Source organism: Heterodontus francisci, unplaced genomic scaffold, assembly GCF_036365525.1.
Source record: "Heterodontus francisci isolate sHetFra1 unplaced genomic scaffold, sHetFra1.hap1 HAP1_SCAFFOLD_61, whole genome shotgun sequence".
Taxonomy (NCBI): Eukaryota; Metazoa; Chordata; class Chondrichthyes; order Heterodontiformes; family Heterodontidae; genus Heterodontus; species Heterodontus francisci.
In genome coordinates, this window is record NW_027141441.1 from 4,494,270 (window position 1) to 4,517,278 (window position 23,009).

A 23,009-nucleotide genomic window follows, 5' to 3' on the forward strand; every position below is an offset into this window, starting at 1 on the left:
CAAATTTGTTTGTGAAGTTGAGTGACACGTTAAGACAGCACAGTCTTTGTCTTTGTGAAGGAAGTGATTTCGGAATGGCTGTTTGAAACTGTCCCTCCTTGCACAGAAATTCAGTGCAAATACTCAAATCACCCACAATTTCTTCCAACCTCACAGCTTCCAACCTCAGAGTCCCGCTTCTACCTCCTTCCCAAAATCCACAAACGGGAATGTCCCGGCAGACCCATTGTGTCAGCCTGCTCCTGCCCCACTGAACTTATTTCTTCCTATCTTGACTCTATCTTTTCTCCGCTGGTCCAGTCTCTTCCCACCTACATCCGTGACTCTTCTGACGCCTTACGTCATTTTGACAATTTCCAGTTTCCTGGTCCCAACCGCCTCCTCTTCACGATGGACGTCCAATCGCTCTGCACCTCCACCCCCCACCAGGATGGTTTGAGGGCTCTCCGCTTCTTCCTGGAACAGAGGCCCAACCAGTCCCCATCCACCACCACCCTCCTCCGCCTGGCTGAACTTGTTCTCACATTGAACAACTTCTCCTTCAACTCCACGCACTTCCTTCAAGTCAAAGGTGTCGCTATGGGTACCCGCATGGGTCCTAGTTATGCCTGTCTTTTTGGGGGATATGTCGAGCATTCTTTGTTCCAGTCCTACTCAGGCCCCCTCCCCCAACTCTTTTTCCGGTACATTGATGACTGTATCGGTGCCGTTTCCTGCTCCCGCCCCGAACTGGAAAACTTTATCAACTTTGCATCCAATTTCCACTCTTCTCTCACCCTTACATGGTCCATCTCTGACCCTTCCCTTCCTCGACTTGTCTGTCTCCATCTCTGGGGATAGGTTGTCTACTAATATCCATTATAAGCCCACCAACTCGCACAGCTACCTCGACCACACTTCTTCACACCCTACCTCCTGTAAGGACTCCATTCCATTCTCCCAGTTTCTCCGTCTTCGACGCATCTGCTCTGATGATGCTACCTTCCATGACGGTGCTTCTGGTATGACCTCCTTTTTCCTCAACCGAGGAATCCCCCCCACTGTTGTTGACAGGGCCCTCAACCGTGTCCGGCCCATTTCCCGTACTTCTGCCCTCAACCCTTCCCCTCCCTCCCAGAACGGTGACAGGGTTCCCCTTGTCCTCACTTTCCACCCCATCAGCCTCCATATCCAAAGGATCATCCTCTGCCATTTCCGCCACCTCCAGCGTGATGCCACTACCAAACGCATCTTCCCCTCCCTTCCCCTGTCAGCATTCCGAAGTGATCATTCCCTCTGCGACACTCTGGTCCACTCCTCCATTACCCCCACCACCTCGTCCCCATCCCATGGCACCTTCCCCTGCAATCGCAGGAGGTGTAATACCTGCACATTTACCTCCTCTCTCCTCACTATCCCAGGCCCCAAATACTCCTTTCAGGTGAAGCAGCGATTTACTTGTACTTCTTTCGATGTAGTATACTGTATTCGCTGCTCACAATGTGGTCTCCTCTATATTGGGGAGACCAAGCGCAGACTGGGTGACCGTTTTGCGGAACACCTCCGTTCGGTCCGCAAGCAGGACCCTGAGCTTCCGGTTTCTTGCCATTTCAACACTCCCCCCTGCTCTCATGCTCACATCTCTGTCCTGGGATTGCTGCAGTGTTCCAGTGAACGTCAACGCAAGCTCGAGGAACAGTATCTCATTTACCGATTAGGCACACGACAGCCTGCCGGACTGAACATTGAGTTCAATAATTTCAGAGCATGACAGCCCCCGATTTTACTTTCATTTTTAGTTGTTTTTTCTTTTTTCTTCTTTTTTGCTTTTTTACATTTTTTACAACCTTTTATATTGCATTTATTTCATTTCATCTTAGTTTATTCAGTTTGCTTACCCACTGTTTTTTTTCAGGTTTGAACTTGCTGCTGTTCAATATTCAGTCCGTTAACACCTATTCTGTACTAATGCTTTGTCTTTCAACACACCATTAACATATTGTTTGCCTTTGCTCCATGACCTTTTGGTCAGCTATGTGGCCTTGTCCAACCTGCACCTTCTCCTTTGTTATCTCTTGCCCCACCCACACCTCACTTGCTTACAACCTGTGACATTTTTAATATTTGTCAGTTCCGAAGAAGGGTCAGTGACCCGAAACGTTAACTCTGCTTCTCTTTCCACAGATGCTGCCAGACCTGCTGAGTGATTCCAGTATTTCTTGTTTTTATTCCAAAAAATATTTGTTTGCTGCAAAAAGTACATGGCAGGTAAAATGAAATGGAAGGGTTGTGAGGCAATTCACTCCTGTACTGAAGGAAACTGATCTCCTTTGCAATCTTTGTATTTTTGACTTGGTGCTGTTTTTGAACTGTTTTGTAATGTATCTTTTTATAGTTTTTTTGACGAATAAAGTATATTTTGGAAATAAAAAAAAAGTTCAGAGAAGGTTCACTGGATTTATTCCTGTGATGAAGGGGTTGTCTTTTGAGGAGGATTGAGCAGGTTGGATCTATACTGATTGGAGTTTAGAAACATGAGAGGTGATCGTATTGAGACATCTAAGATTCTGAAGGGTCTTGACAGGGTAGATGCTGAGAGGATGTTCCCCCTCGTGGTGGAATCTCGAACTTGGGGACACAGTTTCAGAATTACGGATTTTCCATTTAAGAAGGAAATGAGGAGGTATTTCTTCACTCAGACAGTCATTCATCTTTGATTTTTATCTACAAGGAAGTCAAGGGTTATGGGGGGCAGGCAAGAAAGTGGGGTTGATGCCATGATCAGATCAGCCATGATCCTATTGAATGGCAGAGAAGGCTCGAGGGGCCAAATGGTCTACTCCTGCTACTATTTCTGTTCTTATGATCTCATTGCAGCTTGTTCCAAATAGAGACAAAAGAGTGGAATTCCAGAGGAGAGGAGAGAGCAATTACCCTTGAGTGAGTGTGGCATCAAGGATCCCTAGCACAATTGAAATCAATGGGAATCAGGGGAAAACTGTCCACTTGTTGGAGTCCTACCTAGCACAAAGCAAGATGATTATGGTTGGTGGAGGCCGATCATCTCAGCCCAGGACATTGCCTCAGGAGTTTCTCAGGGTAGTGTCCTAGGCTCAACCATCCTCAGCTGTTTTATTAATGAGTTTCCCCTCAACTTAAGTCAGAAGTGGGAATGTTAGGTGATGATTCACAACTCCTCAGATACTGAAGCAGTCCATGTCTGCAAGCAGCGAGACCTGAACAACATTCAGGCTTGAGCTGATAAGTGACAAGCGACTTGATTGCCACAAAAGTGCCATGCAGTGAACATCTCCAATGAGAGAGAATCAAACCATCTACCTTTTAATACTCAGCAGCATTATCATCACTGAATCCCTCACCAGCAACATCTTGGGGGATACCATTGATAATAAACTAAACTGGACCAGTCACATCTATGCTGCGGCTTTTAGCGTAGGTCAGAAATTGGGAATTCTGCAGCAAGTATCTCACCTCCTGACATGCCAAAGCCTGTCCATTGTCTACAAGGCACAGGTCAGGAGTGTGATGGAATACTCTCCACTTTTCTGGATAGCTGCTGCTCCAACAACACATAAAAAGCTCAATACCACCCAGGACAAAGCAGTCCTCTTCATCGGTACCTCACCCACCACTTTAAACATTCACTCCCTCCACCACCAGAGCACAGTGGCAGTAGTGTGTACCACCTACAAGATGCACTGCAGTAACTCGCTAAGTAACGTTCGACAGCACCATCCAAACCCGTGATCACTACCACCTCGAAGGACAAGGGCAGCAGATGCATGGGAACACCACCACCTGCAGGTTCACCTCCAAGTCACTCACCATCATGACTTGGAACTATATCACCATTTCTTCACTGTTGTTGGGTCAAAATCCTGGAACTCTCCCCGCAATAGCACTGTGGGTGTTCCTACACCACATTGACTGCAGCAGTTCAAGAAGGCAGCTCCCCACCACATTCTCAAGGGCAATTAGGGATGGGCAATAAATGCCAGCCTTGCCAGCGATACTCACACACAAGAATGAATAAAAAACAAATTATTCTCCACAGATTCCCCACAATCCGGGCTTGGACATTTACTTCAGGAGCACAGAGCTTTATATAACTACAACATGAGTTCCAATCTTCAGATTCCATTAGCCTTTCACATTATTTTCTCCCAGTCCACTAGCTTTTAGTGATTCAGCACTCGGGTCTCTGCTTCTCCAGTTTCTAACATCTCACCACTTATAAAAAACACACTGATCTATCTTTCGTAGGTCATAGATGACCCCTCATTTTAAACTCCATCTGCCAAAGCATTGCTCACTCACTTAATCTATCAAGAAGATTTGAAAATAAATTTCTTGCCAAAGGATAATGTTCTGCTTCTGCTCCCTCGCCATTTGCTTTTCCCGTTAGTCTTTCATTTGGTGTAAATCCAGAGAAAGTAAAGATGGAAGGAAGGAGGGAGGGAAAAATCTTCCTCCTTTTCGTGATCCCTATTTGATCTTCATTCCAGTGCAGTTTGGGTGAAGAATTCCGATTGTCTGTCTCAATTTAAATAAAGTATAAACAATTCTGGAATCACCAGCGAGATATTGACAAGAACATGTTTCCAGGCCAACTTTCCACAAAAGCTCCCCCACAACAATGTACTAGACACTTCATGAACTAATGACAAAATTGGGATCCGAACCCACACATGCAAAGCAAAATGCATTGGCACGCCACCGTCTTAACCTCTCGACCACCTGGTCAGCTGTTGAGACAGTGCAGATCCTGGCTGTGCAGCCAGATGTGCAATGATGGAAATGCAGCTTCTGTAAGTAAATGCAATTTCCATCACATCAGGTCATGGCCTGTTGGGAATGGAGCGGTGTGAAACATTTCCAGACCAAGTCCAACACGTTTCGACTCAATGTGAAAATCCACCATGGAAAGACTGGAACATACAATCGTTTCATCACATCATGATTAACATCACTCAGACACCTGAACCATGAGGTCACTGACGAAGTCATGATGACAGAATTTCTCATGAAATGACAACTGAACTAACTGACTGGAAGAATTGCTTTAATTCCACATGATCAGAGAGGCACAGCCTCAGACCGACTTGGCAGATGAGTATTGATTGAATAATTTCTGTGTGAGGAATGTTCCAGCATCATAAACCAGGGGAACATGCTGACTGAGCTGTGTCTTCATCTCTTCTGGGCAGTCGGACAGTTCACCCTTCATTCTGCTCTGATTCACTTTCCCAAAGCGGATCTACAGATTCTCAAATCTGTGGACTGGGTTTTCTTATTTTGTTCCTTTTGATTTTTCTTGCTCCTGACTGAATAATATATTCTAAACCTCGGATCAACCCTCCCCTTTGCGTCGTGTTATAGTCTTGGTTAAAAAAGACACAAAACGGCACGAACAGTCTGAAACATACAACACGGTCACACTTTCCTTCAGTGAGATTAATGTTGAGCTGTTTTCCAGGTTCAATGCAACTGCAAACACATTGCTCTCAAAGAAATTGTAGGGGATTGAGTTGCCGTTGAAATATTAGCATTGAACATTTGTACAAGGAGGAACAGCCATTTCAAACTGACATCCTTCACAAAGGCAACCACTGAGCTGTTTTCTTGTGTGAATAAAATTCAAAAGAAAAGTTAAAGTTCACAAGAAAACAGATGTAAACGATTGATAGCTAAACTTTTGAAGCAAGGATATGAATCCAAGATTTTCTGATTATTGGACAAACACTCGAGCCAACGAAGCTACTGAGCCAGATCACAAATGCTGTGACAACTAAGGGCAGAGGAGGGCACTCTTTATTCTCATCCCACTTCTCCACAGCTCACAACATCTATTTCAACTTTTCCCACTTACTGAAACAGTCAATCATCTCCTCTATTTTTCCCAGAATAGAAGACACTGACCAGATTTCTTTAATGAACAACAAAATGATTCATTTATTGTAGAACAAGTTTTAATTAGTCATGAAGGAAAGCATAAACACACAGGTGGAAATTTTAAAAGTTCCCTTTTCACCTTTGCTTTTAAAGTCTTTTTAAAAAATCTTCGAGCCACATGCGCACACACACATACACCTGTTAACAGAAAAGATAAAAGGGATGTTTTTTTAAATTTTTTTAAATTTTGTTGCAAACACAAAAAAAAACTCTTGGGCTGGTTACTTGCTCATTTTTGAAGAAAACATCAGATGAGATACGTTGCTCCAAAATTGGAATACAGTCTAACTTCTGAGTATACGTAGACAGGTCACTAGGGTATTTTAGAACAGTTCTTTTCAGAAGGCACTGAGAATTAATTTTAGCAGGCCTTCTTCAAAGACATGCGATAAGATGAATTAACACACTGGACTTCTCAGGATCTTTTAAAGATTTTCTGGAAAACAAGCTGTGTTGTGGTCTTCTCTCCTTCCTTGACACTTCTTCAGGCTAACTTTATCAGCTGCTCACTCCAGCAGGTAAAACACACTGACTCTCCAACCAAAAGCTTGTGAGTTTTCTGCTGTCTTAGGTGTACGTTGCTGCTGCGAGCTTGTCCAATCAAGGGGCGCAAATGACTTCACTAACCACATCTCCCTGTTACCATGGTTTCTGTTCTATTTTTAACTTGAATTATGTGAAAAACAGTAAACATAGTTGCCAAATTGGCTCTTTTGGTGCTCTCTTGAAAAAGAACTGGTCCTGCATTTATTCAGTTTGATTATGACTTCTTCAAAAAATATTTTAACAGAAGAAACAGAATCACTTGCATAACATCATGTACTTTCCCTGAGCTACAGGTTATTGAAAGACTCTCTGGCTGTGTTTATTTTAGGTGATTTTGTACTCAGGTTCTTTTGGAATCCATGTGTTTGCAGATCTTTGTGAGTGAGAGATGTGGAGATATGCTTAAAAAATTTCCCTATAAATTATTCATATCTCAGTCTTTCCCCGAACTTTGTGCAAACACATTAATGAGGGACTCACACACATCAAGCCGTCAAACCTGTCTGCTAAACATTGAAAGGTGACAGTGTTTATAGTAACGGGGTTCCATTTATTCAGACACATCTTGATGATTCACACATGTAATGTATTTGTATATTATATTCATGACATTATGATGTAAATAAACACTTCATTGCACTTGCCACGCTTGGTGAACATTTTCTCTGCTGATGCCCCCTGAATATATTAGAGAACATGGTGACGAGGTTGAGATAAAAGTCTGTAAATATAGGCAGCAAACAGCAGCAGGGACTGCAGTGAACAAGATTTCCGTGACATATTTGTGCTTATATTGGTGGGTGAAATAAGATACTAAACACACAAAATCCTCCATTTGAGCTCGCGGAAGATTGCTCTGTCTATGGAGATAGCATCAAAGAATGCTCAGGAATTTTGTCCGATGCCAGTGATAGTAACACACTTCAAGGGAACTTAAAAAAAACTGGTAAAATCGGCTTTCACATAACAGATGAAATTTTGCACAGAGAAGTGTGAAGTGATACAATTTGGAAGGAAGTATGAGGAGAGGCCATATAAATGAAACATGACAATTCTAAAGTGGGTGCAGGAGCAGAGAGACAATGTACACCAATGTTAGAAGGATTGAAAAGGTAACTAAGAGCAAACAGGACACTTGGATTTATTAATATAGGCATAGAGTAAAAGCATATAAGTTATGCTAAACCTTTACAAAATGCTGGGAATGAATGGCCTCTTCCTGTACCTCCACAGAAAGCTTCCATTCCAGGTTTACACACACTCATCAGGATCACTCTCCACAGATCCTGCCACTCCAGGCTCGGACACCAACTTCAGGATCACTCTCCACAGATCCCGCCATTCCAGGTTCGGACACCCACTTCAGGATCACTCTCCATACATCCCAGCACTACAGGCTCGGAGACCCTCTTCGGAGATCCTAAATCTCCAGACACGGACATCCTTTGAGGACCACTCTCCACAGATCCTGCCACTCCAGGCTCGGACACCCACTTCAGGATCACTCTCCACAGATCCCGCCATTCCAGGTTCGGACACCCACTTCAGGATCACTCTCCATACATCCCAGCACTATGGGCTCGGAGACCCTCTTCAGAGATCCTAAATCTCCAGACACGGACATCCTTTGAGGACCACTCTCCACAGATTCTTCCCTCCAGGCTCAGACACCCTCTTCAGAGTCACCCTCCATCCATCCCGCCGCTCCACGCACGGTTATCTCCCTCAGGATCAGATCAAAGAATGTTGCTTGTCACTTATCAGCTCAAGCCTGAATGTTGTTCAGGTCTTGCTGCTTGCAGGCACAGACTGCTTCAGTATCTGAGGAGTTGTGAATCATCAGCGAACATGCCCACTTCTGACTTATGTTGAAGAGAAAGCCATCAATGAAACAGCTGAGGATGGTTGGGCCTAGGGCACTGCCCTGAGAAACTAGGGATCCAGTCATGAAAGGTGGAGGACAATTAAATAACGAACCAGATGAGGAGGCTCCAAAAACTTCCCTATCCTCAATGTTGGTGGAGCCGAGCACGTCAGTGCAAAAGATGAAGCTGAAGCATTTGAAACCATCTTCAGTCAGAAATTGCTCAGTGGATGATTCATCTCGGCCTCTTGAGGTCCCCAGCATCACAGCTTCCAGTTTTCAGCCAATTCGCTTCACTCCACATGATAGCAAGAAACAGCTGAAGGCACTCAGTACATCAAAGACTATGGGCCCTAAAAACATCCCGGCTCTAGTACTGAAGACTTGTGCTCCAGAACTAGCTGCGCCCTCAGCCAAGCTGTTCCAGTAGAGCGACAACACAGGCATCTACTCAACAATGTGGAAAATTGCCCAGGTGTGCCCTATCCGTAAAAAAGCAGGACAAATCCAATCTGACCAATTGCCGCCCCATCAGTCTACTATCAATCATCAACAAAGTGATGGAAGATGTCACCAACAGTGCTATCAAGCACCACACACTTAACAATAATCTGCTCATCGATGCTCAGTTTAGGTTCTGCCAGGGTCTCTCAGCTCCAGGAAATAATTTGGCAGATAGAGTAGAATGTGGGAAAATGTGAGGTTATCCACTTTGGTAGGAAGAATAGAAAAGGAAAATATTATTTAAATTGTGAGAGATTACAGAATGCTGCGGTGTAGAAGGATCTGGGTGTCTTCGTACATGAATCACAAAAAGTTACCATGCAGGTACAGCAAATAATTCGGAAGGCAAATGGAATGTTACCCTTTATTGCAAGGGGAATGGAGTATAAAAGTAGAGAAGTGTTGCTACAAATGTACAGGGTGCTGGTGAAACCACACCTAGAGTACTGTGTACAGTTTTGGTTTCCTTATTTAAGGAGGGATATACTTGCATTGGAGGCAGTTCAGAGAAGGTTCACTAGATTTATTCCAGTGATGAAAGGGTTGTCGTATGAGGAAAGTTGAACAGGTTGGACCGATACTCATTGGAGTTGAGAAAAATGAAAGGTGAACGTATTGAGACATATAAGATTCTGAGGGGACTTGACAGGGTAGATGCTGAGAGGAAGTTTCCCCTCGTGGTGGAATCTAGAACTAGGGGACACAGTTTCAGATTTAGGGGTTTTTCATTTCAGAAGGAATTTCTTCTCTCAGAGCGTCATTAATCTTTGGAATTCTCTACCACAGAGAGCAGTGGAGGCTGGGTCATTGAATGTCTTCAAGATTTTTATCTACAAGAGAGCCAAGGTTTATGTGGGCAGGCAGGAAAGTGGGGTTGAGGTCATGATCAGGTCAGCCATGATCCTATTGAATGGCGGAGCAAGCTCGAGGGGCCAAATGGCCTACTCCTGCTACTAGTTGTTCTGATCTTGTGGTGTTATGATCTCATTGCAGCTTGGTCCAAACAGAGATGAAAGAGTGGAATTCCAGAGGAGAGGGGAGAGTGATTGCCCTTGAATGAGTGTGGCATCAAGGATCCCTAGCAAAATTGAAATCAATGGGAATCAGGGGGAAAACTCTCCACTTGCTGGAGTTGTACCTCACACATAACAAGATGGTTGTGGTTCGTGGAGGCCAATCATCTCAGCCCAGGACATTGCTTCAGTAGTTTCTCAGGGTAGTGTCGTAGACCCAAACATCCTCAGCTGTTTCATTGACGACTTTCCCTTCAAAATAAGTCAGAAGTGGGAATGTTAGGTGATGATTCACAACTCCTCAGTTGAAGCAGTCTGTGCCTACAAGCAGCAAGACCTGAACAATATTCAGGCTTGAGCTGATAAGTGACAAGCAACCTTCTGGCCACACAAGTGCCAAGCAGTGAACATCTCCAATGAGAGAGAGAAAAAAATCTACCTTTTGATATTCAGAGCATTATCATCGCCGAATCCCCCACCATCAATATGTTGGGGGTTATCATTGACCAGAAACTAAACTGGACCAGTCAGATCTATGCTGCAGCTATAAGCGCAGGTCAGAGATTAGGAATTCTGCAGCAAGTGGGAAAGATTAGGAATTCTGGGGGTGGCACAGTGGCGCAGTGGTTAGCACCGCAGCCTCACAGCTCCAGCAACCCGGGTTCAATTCTGGGTACTGTCTGTGTGGAGTTTGCAAGTTCTCCCTGTGTCTGTGTGGGTTTTCTCCGGGTGCTCCAGTTTCCTCCCACAAGCCAAAAGACTTGCAGGTTGGTAGGTAAATTGGCCATTATAAATTGTCCTATAGTATCGGTAGGTGGTAGGGAAATATAGGGACAGGTGGGTATGTTCGGAATATGGGATTAGTGTCGGATTAATATAAATGGGTGGTTGATGGTCGGCACAGACTCGGTGGGCCGAAGGGCCTGTTTCAGTGCTGTATCTCTAAACTAAACTAAGTATCTCACCTCCTGATACACCAAAACCTGTCCACCATCTACAAGGCACAAGTCAGGAGTGTGATGGAATACATCCCACTCAACAACACTCAAGAAGCTCAATACCATCCAGGACAAAGCAGCCCTCTTAATCGCCACCTAACCCACCACCTTAAACATTCACTCTCTCCACCACCAGTACACAGAGTCTGCAGTGTGTACCATCTCTATATGCACTGCAGTAACTCGCCATGTATCCTTCAACAGCACCTTTCAAACCCGTGACCTCTACCACCTCGAAGGACAAGGGCAGCAGATGCATGGGAACTCGCCATCTGCAGGTTCCCCTCCAAGTCACTCACCATCCTGACTTGGAACTATATCGCCATTTCTTCACTGTTGTTGGGTCACAATCCTGGAACTCCCTCCCCAACGGCGGTGTGGGTGTTCCTGCACCACATGGACTGCAGCAGTTCAAGAAGGCAGCTCACCACTACATTCTCAAGGGCATTTAGGGATGGGTAATAAATGCTCACCTTATCAGCGATACTCACATCCAAGAATGAATAAAAAACAAATCACTCTCCACAGATTCCCCACAATCTGGGCTTGGACATTCGCTTCAGGAGCACAGAGCTTTATATAACTGCAACATGAGTTCCAAACTTCATCTTCCGTTCGCTTTTCACATTATTTTCTCCCAGTCCACTAGCTTTTAGTAATGCTGTATTCGGGTCTCGGCTCCTCCACAGTTTCCAACATCTCACCTCTTACAAAAAAACACTCTGATCTGTCTTTCTTCAGTATTACATGACCCCACATTTTAAACTCCATCTGTCAAAGCATTGCTCACTCACTTAATCTATCAAGAAGATTTGAAAATAAATTTCTTGCCAAAGGATAATATTCTGCTTCTGCTCCCTCGCCGTTTGCTTTTCCCATTAGTCTTTCACTTGGTGTAAATCCAGAGAATATAAAGATGGAAGGAAGGGAGGGAGGGAAAATCTTGCTCCGTTTTGTGATCCCAATTTGATCTTCATTCCAGTCCAATTTGGGTGAAGAATCCCAATTGTCTGTCTCAATTTTAATAATATATAAACTATTCTGGAAGCACCGTCTGGAAATTGACAAGAACAGGTTTCCAGTCTGACTTTATGCAAAAAGTCCCCCATTAGAAATAAAGGAACTATCCAGCTCACAAACTAACAACAAGGATGGGATTCGAACCCATACATGAAGAACACAACATTAGCAATCCATCACCTTAACCTTGCAGCCACCTTGTCAGATGCACAATCATGGCAGTCACCTTCAGCACAGCTCCTGGCTGTGCAGCCAGCTGCAGTGACCCAATGATTCAGGCATCTGAGTGATGTTAATCATGATGTGATCAAATGATTGCATGTTCCACTCTTTCCGTGGTGGGTTTTCACACTGAGTTGAAACGTGTTGGACATGGTCTCGAAATGTTTCACACCGCTCCATTCCCTATTTCATTTACTTACAGAAGGTATATTTCCATCATTATACAACCCATAAGATGAACTTTTTTCAAAAGACTTCAGTGTATTTAACTCTGTGTCCAACACTGTGAGGCAGCTTTCTGTGTTTATAAAGAGTGCAATTTAATGACTGGTCTCTTGGATCTTGGATCAAACAGGGTGACAGATAGAGGTCTGTGTGCAGAGGGTTTGGAGGTGAGCTCTGATTCCTAACCCTTTCTGGATTGTGAGGAATAAAGAATGAATGAGAGAGAGAGAATGTGGGAGAAGGGATGATGGAAGAATTTGTTTGTGAACCTGATTAAAAGTGGCTCAAACGCAAGATAATATTAAGATATCAAGAGCAGAACATTAACATAATCTGAGTTCCGCGATCTGGTCGGGTCCCATTCCCCTGAAGTGAGGAATGAACGGGTGGGAAATTCCACCTGGAGTTATATTTGTCTCCAATGAAGATGAGTTCACAGTGAGGCTGGAATAGCTCAGTTGGGAGAACACTGGATTGAAGAACCAGGATACAATCCCTGGTTTCATCAGTTTTAATTTGGTGTCTCCGTCAGTTTAAGTAGAGAGAATCAGAGGGGAGATTTTCCACTCTTGGCCCCATGGGCTGAATTTTAAACTAACGGTGCGGCTCTCGGCAGAGGCACCGGAAGCGGGTGTCGTCACCACACGAGTGAAATGTGGCCGACCGACCCCGATCACGGAGCAGCCGACCAATTAATGAAGGGGAGGCGTGGGGCCCATGTAAACAAGGACCTGAGGCAGGGAACAAGGCACCGATGGCACCGACATCTGACACAACGGCAGGTGCTGACACCATATTTAAAGGGCTGCCAACGCTGCATTCACTGCTGCCTGGTTTAAAGGAGTGTCTTCCTGAGAGCCCTCTGATGCCCCAGGACCCGTTCTGCTGCCTCTGCTGCCCCAGGACCCGTTCTGCTGCCTCTGCTGCACCAGGATCCGTTCTGCTGTCTCTGCTGCCCCAGGACCCGTTCTGCTGTCACTGCTGCCCCAGAACTCGTTCTGCTGCCTCTGCTGTCCCAGGACACGTTCTGCTGCCTCTGATGCCCCAGGACCAATTCTGCTGCCTCTGATGCCCCAGGACCCGTTCTGCTGCCTCTGCTGCCTGCTGAGTAAGGAGCTGAATGCGAGCCTGCAGTGACCATGGTCCCACGGTTTAGCGATGCCTCCCTGCAGGTTCTCCTCCAGGTGGCAAGAGAAAGGTGGAAGATCCTCTTCCCCAGGGATGGGAGGTGGAGACCTGCCCACCTGACCAAGCAAAGCTGGCTGAAGATAGTCGGTGAGGTCAGCAGACGTGGGGTCACCCCCACAACATGGATCAAGTACAGGAAGTGGGTCAATGACCGGATCCAGGCTGCTCAGGCGAAAACTCAAAACACTTTGGACCCTTTGGACATTGCATGTGGCAGAGTGAGAGCGAGTGTTTGGTGGAAAGGGAGTGACCACCCAGTCATGTGTATTGGGGAAGGGCAGCAGGACATGCTGCCTGAGGCTTGGCTGCATCTCGGTGAGAGGTGCACGTCAGTCATTGTATAAACTCACACAGTCCCTCGAGAGGGGCCACATGCAGGAGGAATACGTGTGTCCCCATCATGGACTGCTGGACTATCACCATCAGAGATGTTGGGCTTGTCCCCGCTGGGAGACTAACTTTGTTCATCAGGGGTTCACCTTGCAGGAGAAGACATCCCACAATTGGAAAGAGCGTGTCAAGACCGGCGGTGGATGCCTTATCTCCATGTCCTCATCCCGATGGAGGAGGAGGCCATGGAACAGGCAGGGCAGCAAAGCAGCTGCTCCATAGCTGATGGAGAGACAGGGACACCTACCCAAGAGAGTGAGTGAACATCTCCTGGGGCACAAGGGAACATCTGCTGCAAAGGAGCCACACTGCTCATCTGTTCACCACTGCATCAATGGAGCTGCACGTTAGGGGTGGTTGGAATGTCATGATGGGAAGACCCTAACCCTTCAATGTCCCTGTTTTCTCATGAAGGCCCGGATGAACGTCAAAAGCAAAGAGCTGGAGAGACTGGGGGACAGCCGGACATGTCTGAGGAGGAGGAGGGAGCCTCAGAGGGTGCACTATCACCTCATTCCCCTGCGCCCTTCACCAGCACAGAAACTCTCACGTTGGTGGGTATCCGTTCGCGGTTAGATTCTGGCTTACAAACTGGTGAGCACATCACAGACAGGCCCGGGCAGCTGGCGGAGGCTGTGACAGCCGAGGCCACTGGGAGTTGATGGTTTGTGGGAGGCCAGGCCCATGCTGTGCCCTAGGCTGATGACGTGCTTCTTGTGTCACCAGCAACACGGGAAATGCTGCAGCTGCAGTGAGAGGTCAGGCAACATCTGGCAGAGTTGCCAGAGGCTATGTGTACCCAAGCACGGACGATGGAGGAGTCCATCCAGGCCTTGGGTGCTGCACTGTCTCTGATTGGGGTGTGTCTGGCTTCCTCCATTGAGAGATTGGTGACTCTCATGGAGAACCAGATCCAGCCGATCAATCAGTGGCTGCCGGAGATGTGCACAGACCTGCACTCCATCACTTTGTCCAGGAGCTCCATCCAGTGGTGACAAGGTGAGAGGGGGGACGAGGCACCTGAACTCTCCACTTGGTCCACGTCCCTCTCAGGTCAGCAGGGAGGTACAAGTGTGTCTTATAAGGGGGAGGAGCAGCTGGCTGCTACATCTGGGGGCCCCTCTCAGGGTGCTCCTGGTGTGGACGGTAATTCCAAAGTCCCTCTGCCAGTGACACCAGTGATGCCAGCACCTCCATCATCCTCGATGACAGAGGGGGTCCCTGTACCTGTGCAGGAGGCCCTCAGTGTGCCAGGGCCCTCCAGGCCTCAGGCAGCAGAGGACGGCCGCCAATGTCATCCCAAGCCATGGAGCAGCAAGGTCAGCAGCCTGTCTCCACCTCAGCTGACAGAGCAGGGGGAGTAGCAGGTAGGAACACCCGGTTGAGATTTAAGAAGAGCACCTAGATTCACTGAGGGGTTCACGGGTGAATGTACATTCCAGATGGATAGGGTTGTGTTTGGTGTCACACAGAATAAAGAAATGATGTTCTCTCACTATGTCTCCTTCCTATTGTTGATGCCCTTTGGGACTTCATTTCAACCCTTCCTCCCAAGGGGCTGGAAGTGAGGGACCAAGCCCTGAGTTCACAAAGCTTCGGCCTTGTCACTGTGCGATGTGTACCTGGGCGCTGTAGTGTAGAAGGAAGGAGGTGACAACAGAGCTGTTTAAAGCTAAGACTTTATTGCTGTGGTTCCAGATGGTGGTAAGGCTCAAAGGAAACGTGAATGTATAAGGGTGTCTCGTGTCTCCCTTGTGTGTATCTCATGGAGGCTTTCCTGCTGTGCCTGAGGTCCTTCATCTGGCACTGCTTGGGCAGCATCCTCCTCCACATCCTCATCATCAGAGGAGACATCACATTCCATGATATCCACACGAGTCAACACCTCACCCCTCTGTCATGCCAGATTGTGCAGAGCACAGCAAGCCACCATGATACGGGAGACTCTCGCTGGGACATACTGAAGGGCTCCACAGGAACAATCGAAGTGCCTGAATCTCATCTTCAGGAGACCAATGGCCTCTTTGATGGTCGCTCGGGTTGACCCGCAGCAGGTGTTGTACCTCTCCTCTGAATCGTTGTGTGGGTTCCTCACAGGCGTCAGTACTCATGTTCTCACTGGGTTGCCCTTGTCTCCAAGGATCCATCTCAGAAAGCGCATGGGGCCACGTAAAGGTTCTGGCACCTGGGAGTGCCTTGGTATGCAGGCGTTGTGGCTGCTTCCCGGGATTTGTGCACACACCTGTAGGATCCATTTGTGATGGTCACAGACCAGTTACACACTGAGCAAGTGGAAGCCCTTCCTGTTGAAGGCTGCTGGCTGGTCTGCAGGAGCCTTGATGGTCACATGGGTACAGTTGATGACACCCTACACCTGGGGGAATCCAGCGATGGCCCCGAATCCTATAGCTCTCTCAGCTTGACTGTTTGGATCAATGTGCACATAGTCACCGGCCCTCCTGAACAGGACATTGGTGACCTCCTTGATGCACTGATTCACCACAGACTGTGAGATTCCACACATATCGCCAGTGGATCCCCGCAATGATCTGCTGGTGGAGAAGTTCAGTGGCACGGTGACCTTCAGTGACACTGGCATCAGGTGCCCACCAAGTTCCATGGGGCACAGCTGCATCATGGCAGAGAGATCAGTGACAACCTCCGTGGAGAGGCGCAGTCTGGGGAGACACTGTCACTCGGACATCTGCAGGTAGTTGAACCTCGGCTGACGTGTTCCTCTGCCTCCTTCTCCAGCCTCCTGTTCGAGGCTGGCCCTCCTGTGGGCCCCCAAGCTGCTGTGGTGTCCCTGCTGGTGCCTGCGCCTCCCTCCCTCCCTCTCTACTCCTCCTCCTCTTCAATGGGAGCCTGGAATCCAGGGTGAATGAGGCCCATGACAGGTTGCCCCTCCCTGAGTGCAATGCCTTCACAGTAAACAACACCCAGCCACATTTACCACATTTGTCTCCCTCAATGAGGTGGCACTGCCCCAATAACACCCTGGTGTGGCTCACCCTGCAGAGCTGGCACATTGGCCCCCACTCCTGACAGTGTTTCCCGATGCCCTTTCCCCCTCCACCCTTGCTGCCAAGTTACGCTGCCTCACCCGACAGCTTCCCAGTGAAGCCAACACTCAGCTCCCACCTCCCAGTCACCTCCTTTAACCAGGCGAGGCTCTGAAACCCCAGGGTTCCCGTGTGCTATTAATTCAATTGGACCCAGTGAATAAAATTGCTGACAATTGGACTCATGAATACTTGAAATGCCTTCTTGCCGTGTTGATGTGCGAAGTCTGCCCTCCATGTCAGCCGCCGACAGAAATATCCGGTCCGACGTCTTCCATCCCTATTTTATACACACCCCCTCCCCCTCCCCAGCCTCCATTCCCATCTCCAACGGTCCCTTAAAATTCTGGCCCATGTCTCTAAGACTAATGGGAGTGAAACTACAGCTGCTCCTTAGACTGAACAGGGAGAGCTGCTCTCTCTGTGTTGAAAGTGAATGAATCTGCTCTTTACCTTGTCTCAATGAAACGTTCACTGTGTGGAAATGTCTGTTTGAATATGTTTTCCTGTTATATTAATGGAGCAGAGGAGCAGAAGTGAGGTACTGTTCAACAGAGAGGTTTGGAAGTGGGTGAAGGGGTGGAGTGACGGTGGGAGTGAGAGGCGCAGTGAGTTGGCCATTCTCAATAGAGTGTCAGGAATGAAGGTCAGAGGAACAGACCAGGCAGGAAACACAGAAAGAGCGAGGAGAAGCTGGTGTGAAAAACAGAGATTAAACAACAGGCTTGTTCAGTCAGTTCCGAAGAAGGGTCACTGACCCGAAACGTTAACTCTGCTTCTCTTTCCACAGATGCTGCCAGACCTGCTGAGTGAATCCAGCATTTCTTGTTTTTGTTTCAGTTGGTTTGGGTCTGGTGTTTAGAATACCCGGAATCTGGGTTCACTTCACTTCCAACTCAGCAATTGGACCAACATTATGTTCATAAAACCATAGAATAATACACAAAGAAGGAGACCATTTGGTCCATTGTGTCAATGCTGTCTCTTTGGTTGTGTTATCCAATTAGTTCTGATGCTCAGCTTTTTCCTGTAATCTGTACATTTTCCTTCCAGTATTTATCCCTATTGCTTTTCAAAGTTACTGCTGAATCTGCTTTCAAGTCCTGATCAGACAGTGCATTCCAAATCACAACACATCACCGTATAAATCCCGACCTCATTTCGCCTCTGGTTCTTTTCTCAATCACCTGATAAATACATCCTCTGGTTACTGACCCTTTTGCCACTGGAAACAATTTCTCCTTATTTAACTTATTGAAAACCTTCTTGATGATGTCACATACTAGACTGCCAGTAAAACTGAAGCCCATGTAATAAAAGGGACAATGACAGCATGGATATGAAATTAGCAGACTGATAGGAACATAGGAGCAGGAGTAGGCCATTCAGCCCGTCGAGCCAACCCCGCCATTCAATATGATGATGACTGATCATCCACTTCAATGCCTTTTTCCCACACTATGTCCATATCCCCTATGTCATTTGCATTTAGAAATCTGTCAATCACTGCTTTAAACATACTCAATGACTGAGCTTCCACAGCCCTCTGGGGTAGAGAATTCCAAAGATTCACAACCCTCTGAGTAAAGAAATTTCTCCTCGTCTCTGTCCTAAGTGGCTTTCCCCTTATGTTGAAATTGTGTCCCCTGGTTCTAGATTCCTCAACCGGAGGAAATAGCTTCATCTACCTGTCTATCCCTTTAAATATATGGTAAGTTTCAATGAGATCACCTCTCATTCTTCGAAACTCGAGAGAATACAGTCCCAGTTTCCCCAAAATCTCTTCATAGGACAGTCCCGCCACCCCGGGAACAAGTCTGGTGAACCTTCGTTGTACTCCCTCTATGGCAATGATATCCTTCCTAAGGTAAGGGGACCAAAACTGCGCACAGTATTCCAAAGTGCAGTCCAACCAAGGTTATATACAATTGAAGCAATACTTCACTACTCCTGTACTCAAATCCTCTTGTGAGAGAGTCTAACATGTCATTCGCCTTCCTAATTGCTTGCTGCACCTGCATGTTAGCTTTCAGTCACTTACTGACAAGGACACCCAGGCCCCTTTGTCCATCTACACTTTCTAATCTCTTACCATTTAAGAAATGATCTGCACATCTGTTTCTCCTGCCAAAGTGGACAACCTCACATCTTTGCACATTATATTCCATGTGCCACTTTCTTGTCCACTCACTAAGTCTGTCCAAATCCCCTTGAAGCCGCTTTGCATCTTCCTCACAACACACATTCCCACCTAGTTTTGTGTCATCTGCGAACTTGGAAATAGTACATTTTGTCCCCACATCCGAATCATTGATATATATTGTGAACAGCTGGGTCACAGTGTGGTGGTGAACAGTTGTATTTCTGTCTGGAGGAAGGTTTACAGTGGGTTCCCCATGGTTCCTCATAACCTCAGTTATGTGCAGACACTGGAAAAGCTGGGGTTGTTCTCCTTGGAGCAGAGCAAGTTCAGAACAACTTTGACAGAGTTAGAATCAAGGAATCAAATGGTTACAGTACAGAATGAGACCATTCAGTCCATCATGTCCATGACAGCTCTTTGCAAGAGCAAATCAGCTAATTCCACTCCTCTGCCCTGTCATTGTAACCCTGCAAATTTTCTCTATTCAGGTGTTTATCCAATTCCCTTTTGAAAGCCACGATTGAATCTGCCTCCAGCACACTCTCAGGCAGTGTATTCCAGATCCAAACCACTCGCTCTGTCCCACACCCCTGGTACCATTGCAGAAAATCTCTTCTGTTCATTTCATCCCTCATAAATAATTGAAATGAAATGTTTATTAGGAAATGCACAACATAAAAACGAGAGAGAAATAAATGCTGAGAAAAATAGAAGTCAATGCTTGGAAGGTAAAAAGAGCAAAAGATGTAACTTTTATTCTGGATGAGTGAGAGGAATATATCACACTTTGGGGATTTTGTAAGAGGATTTATTGATAAACCTGGGATTTGAGAGGAAGCTGGTTCATGGTTTACAGAACAAATTCAGCACCTGGGATGGAGCCAACAGCTGCACTGTCCAATAACAGATAGGTCGGGGACACTGTCTCAGGCCTAGTGAGCTCAGTCGATGAAAGCATGAAACTCTGAATCTCAAGTTTTTGAGTTTGAGCCCCACGGTGGGTGTTTTTTATTTCCTTTTTAGGCTGATTTTACAGGCATTCTCCAGCTCTGAATTCATCGGCAGAGAGTTCAAGGAGTGTTTGAAATGAGATTCAACAGCAGTATGAGAAAGTCTCTCCTTGATTCAGGACTCTTACCTCTCTGCAGCAACTCGCTGCTGAAGATTGAACTTTATCTCATTTCATTCTCAGCTCAGGGTCAGTGTGGATCACTGGGACTTCTGGCTGTCTCCCACTTCACAATCCATCAGTGCTGAGAAAGCAATGGGGAATATTACTCACATGTTACAATGTTTTATAAATACTTGAATGTATTTCACACTGTGTCTAACAGTGTGAATCTCCCCTGGTATATCAGCTCACCAATACTTCAACAGAACATTCACATAATGTGAGCTCTGAGATCTGTTCAGATCCCATTCCCAAGACCTGGAAAGTGGGATTGGGCTGGATCGCTCTTTTTCAGCTGGCACAGACACGATTGCTAAATTGTCTCATTCTGTGCCATAAATTTTCTCCATTTTCTATGTTCTATGAAGTGAGGTGTGATTGGGAGGGGCAATTCCACCAGGGTTATATTTTCTACCAAAACAATGACACAAGGGATACTTCACTTTTTTATTCATTCATTCATGCGATGTGGGCGTTGCTGGTCAGGCCAGCATTTACTGCCCATCCTTAATTGCCCATGAGAAGGTGGTGGGGTGGGCTGCCTTCTTGAACCACCCTTGAGTGAGTGTGGCATCAAGGATCCCTAGCAAAATTGAAGTCACTGGGAATCCGGGGGAAAACTCTCCACTTGCTGGAGTCGTACCTCGCACAAAACAAGATGGTTGTGGTTCGTGGAGGCCAATCATCTCAGCCCAGGACATTGCCTCAGGGGTTTCTCAGGGTAGTGTCCTAGACCCAAACCCAGCTGTTTCATTGACGACTTTCTCTTCAACATAAGTCAGAAGTGGGAATGTTAGATGATGACTCACAATTCTTCAGATACTGAAGCAGTCTGTGCCTGCAAGCAGCAAGACCTGAACAACATTCAGGCTTGAGCTGATAAGTGGCAAGCAACCTTCTGGCCACACAAGTGCCAAGCAGTGAACATCTCCAATGAGAGAGAAAAAAAATCTACCTTTTGATATTCAGAAGCATTATCATCGTTAAATCCCCCACCATCAATATCTTGACCAGAAACGTAACTGGACCAGTCACATCTATGCTGTGGCTATAAGCGCAGGTCAGAGATTACGAATTCTGCAGCAAGTATCTCACCTCCTGACACCCCAAATCCTGTCCACCATCTACAAGGCACAAGTCAGGAGTGTGATGGAATACATCCCACTCAACAACACTCAAGAAGCTCAACATCATCCAGGACAAAGCAGCGCACTTGATCGGCACCTAACCCGGCACCTTAAACATTCAATCCCTCCACAACCAGTAAACAGTGGCTGCAGTGTGTACCATCTCCATATGCACTGCAGCAACTCGCCAAGTATCCTTCAACAGCACCTTCCAAACTCGTGACCACTACCACCTCGAAGGACAAGGGCAGCAGATGCATGGGAACTCACTACCTGCAGGTTCCCCTCCAAGTCACTCACCATCCTGACTTGGAACGATATCGCCATTTATTCACTGTTGTTGGGTCACAATCCTGGAACTCCCTCCCCAACGGCAGTGTGGGTGTTCCTGCACCATATGGACTGCATCAGTTCAAGAAGGCAGCTCTCCACCACCTTCTCAACGGCAATAGGAATGGGTAATAAATGCTCGCCTTATCAGCGATACTCACACCCAAGAATGAATAAAAACCAAATCACTCTCCACAGATTCCCCACAATCTGGGCTTGGACATTTACTTCAGGAGCACAGAGCTTTATATCACTGCAACATGAGTTCCAATCTTCATATTCTGTTCACTTTTCACATTATTTTCTACCAGTCCACGAGCTTTTATTAATTCAGTATTCGGGTCTCTGCTCCTCAACCGTTTCTAACATCTCACCTCTTCCAAAAAAACACTCTGATCTATCGTCGGTAGTCGATGACCCCTCATTTTAAACTCCATCTGCCAAAGCATTGCTCACTCACTTAATCTATCAAGAAGATTTGAAAATAAATTTTTTGCCAAAGGATAATTTTCTGCATCTGCTCCCTCGCCATTTGCTTTTCCCATTTGTCTTTCACTTGGTGCAAATCCAGAGAAAGTAATGATGGAAGGAAGGAGGGGAGGAATAATCCTGCTCCGTTTCGTGATCCCTATTTGATCTTCATTCCACTGCAGTTTGGGTGAAGAATTCCAATTGTCTGTCTCAATTTTAATAAAGTGTAACAAATTCTGGAATCACTGTCTGGACATTGACAAGAACAGGTTTCGAGGCTGATTTCACACATGAGCTCACCTAACATAAATAATACACGAAACAGCTCATAAACTCGCGACAAGGATGGGATTCGAACACACGTGTGCAAAGCACAATGGATTAGCAGTCCATCGCCTTAACCTCTCGGCCACCTTGTCAGCTGCAGAGACATAGCTGTCACCTTCAGCACAGCTTCTGGCAGTGCAGCCAGCTGTGGAATGATGGAAATATATCTTCTGTAAGGAAATGAAGTTGGGAATGGAGCAGTGGGCAACATTTCCAGACCATGTCCAACACGTTTCTACTCAGTGTGAAAACCCACCACGGAAAGACTGGAACATACAATCATTTCATCACATCATGATTAACATCACTCAGACACCTGAACCATTAGGTCACTGATGAAGTCATGATGACCGAATTTCTCATGAAATGAAAACTGAACTAACTGACTGGAAGAATTGCTTTAACCCCACATGATCAGCGAGGCACAGCATCAGGCCAACTTGTCGGGTGGTGTAA

At 46.4% G+C, this 23,009-nt stretch overlaps 1 non-coding gene across 1 annotated transcript; it reads right to left on the bottom strand.

Moving 5' to 3' along the window:
* Positions 1 to 22,563: 22,563 nt before the first annotated feature.
* trnas-gcu (transfer RNA serine (anticodon GCU)) lies at positions 22,564 to 22,645 on the bottom strand. The gene has a single exon. It is a non-coding gene; the product is annotated as a tRNA-Ser (tRNA).
* Positions 22,646 to 23,009: the final 364 nt, after the last annotated feature.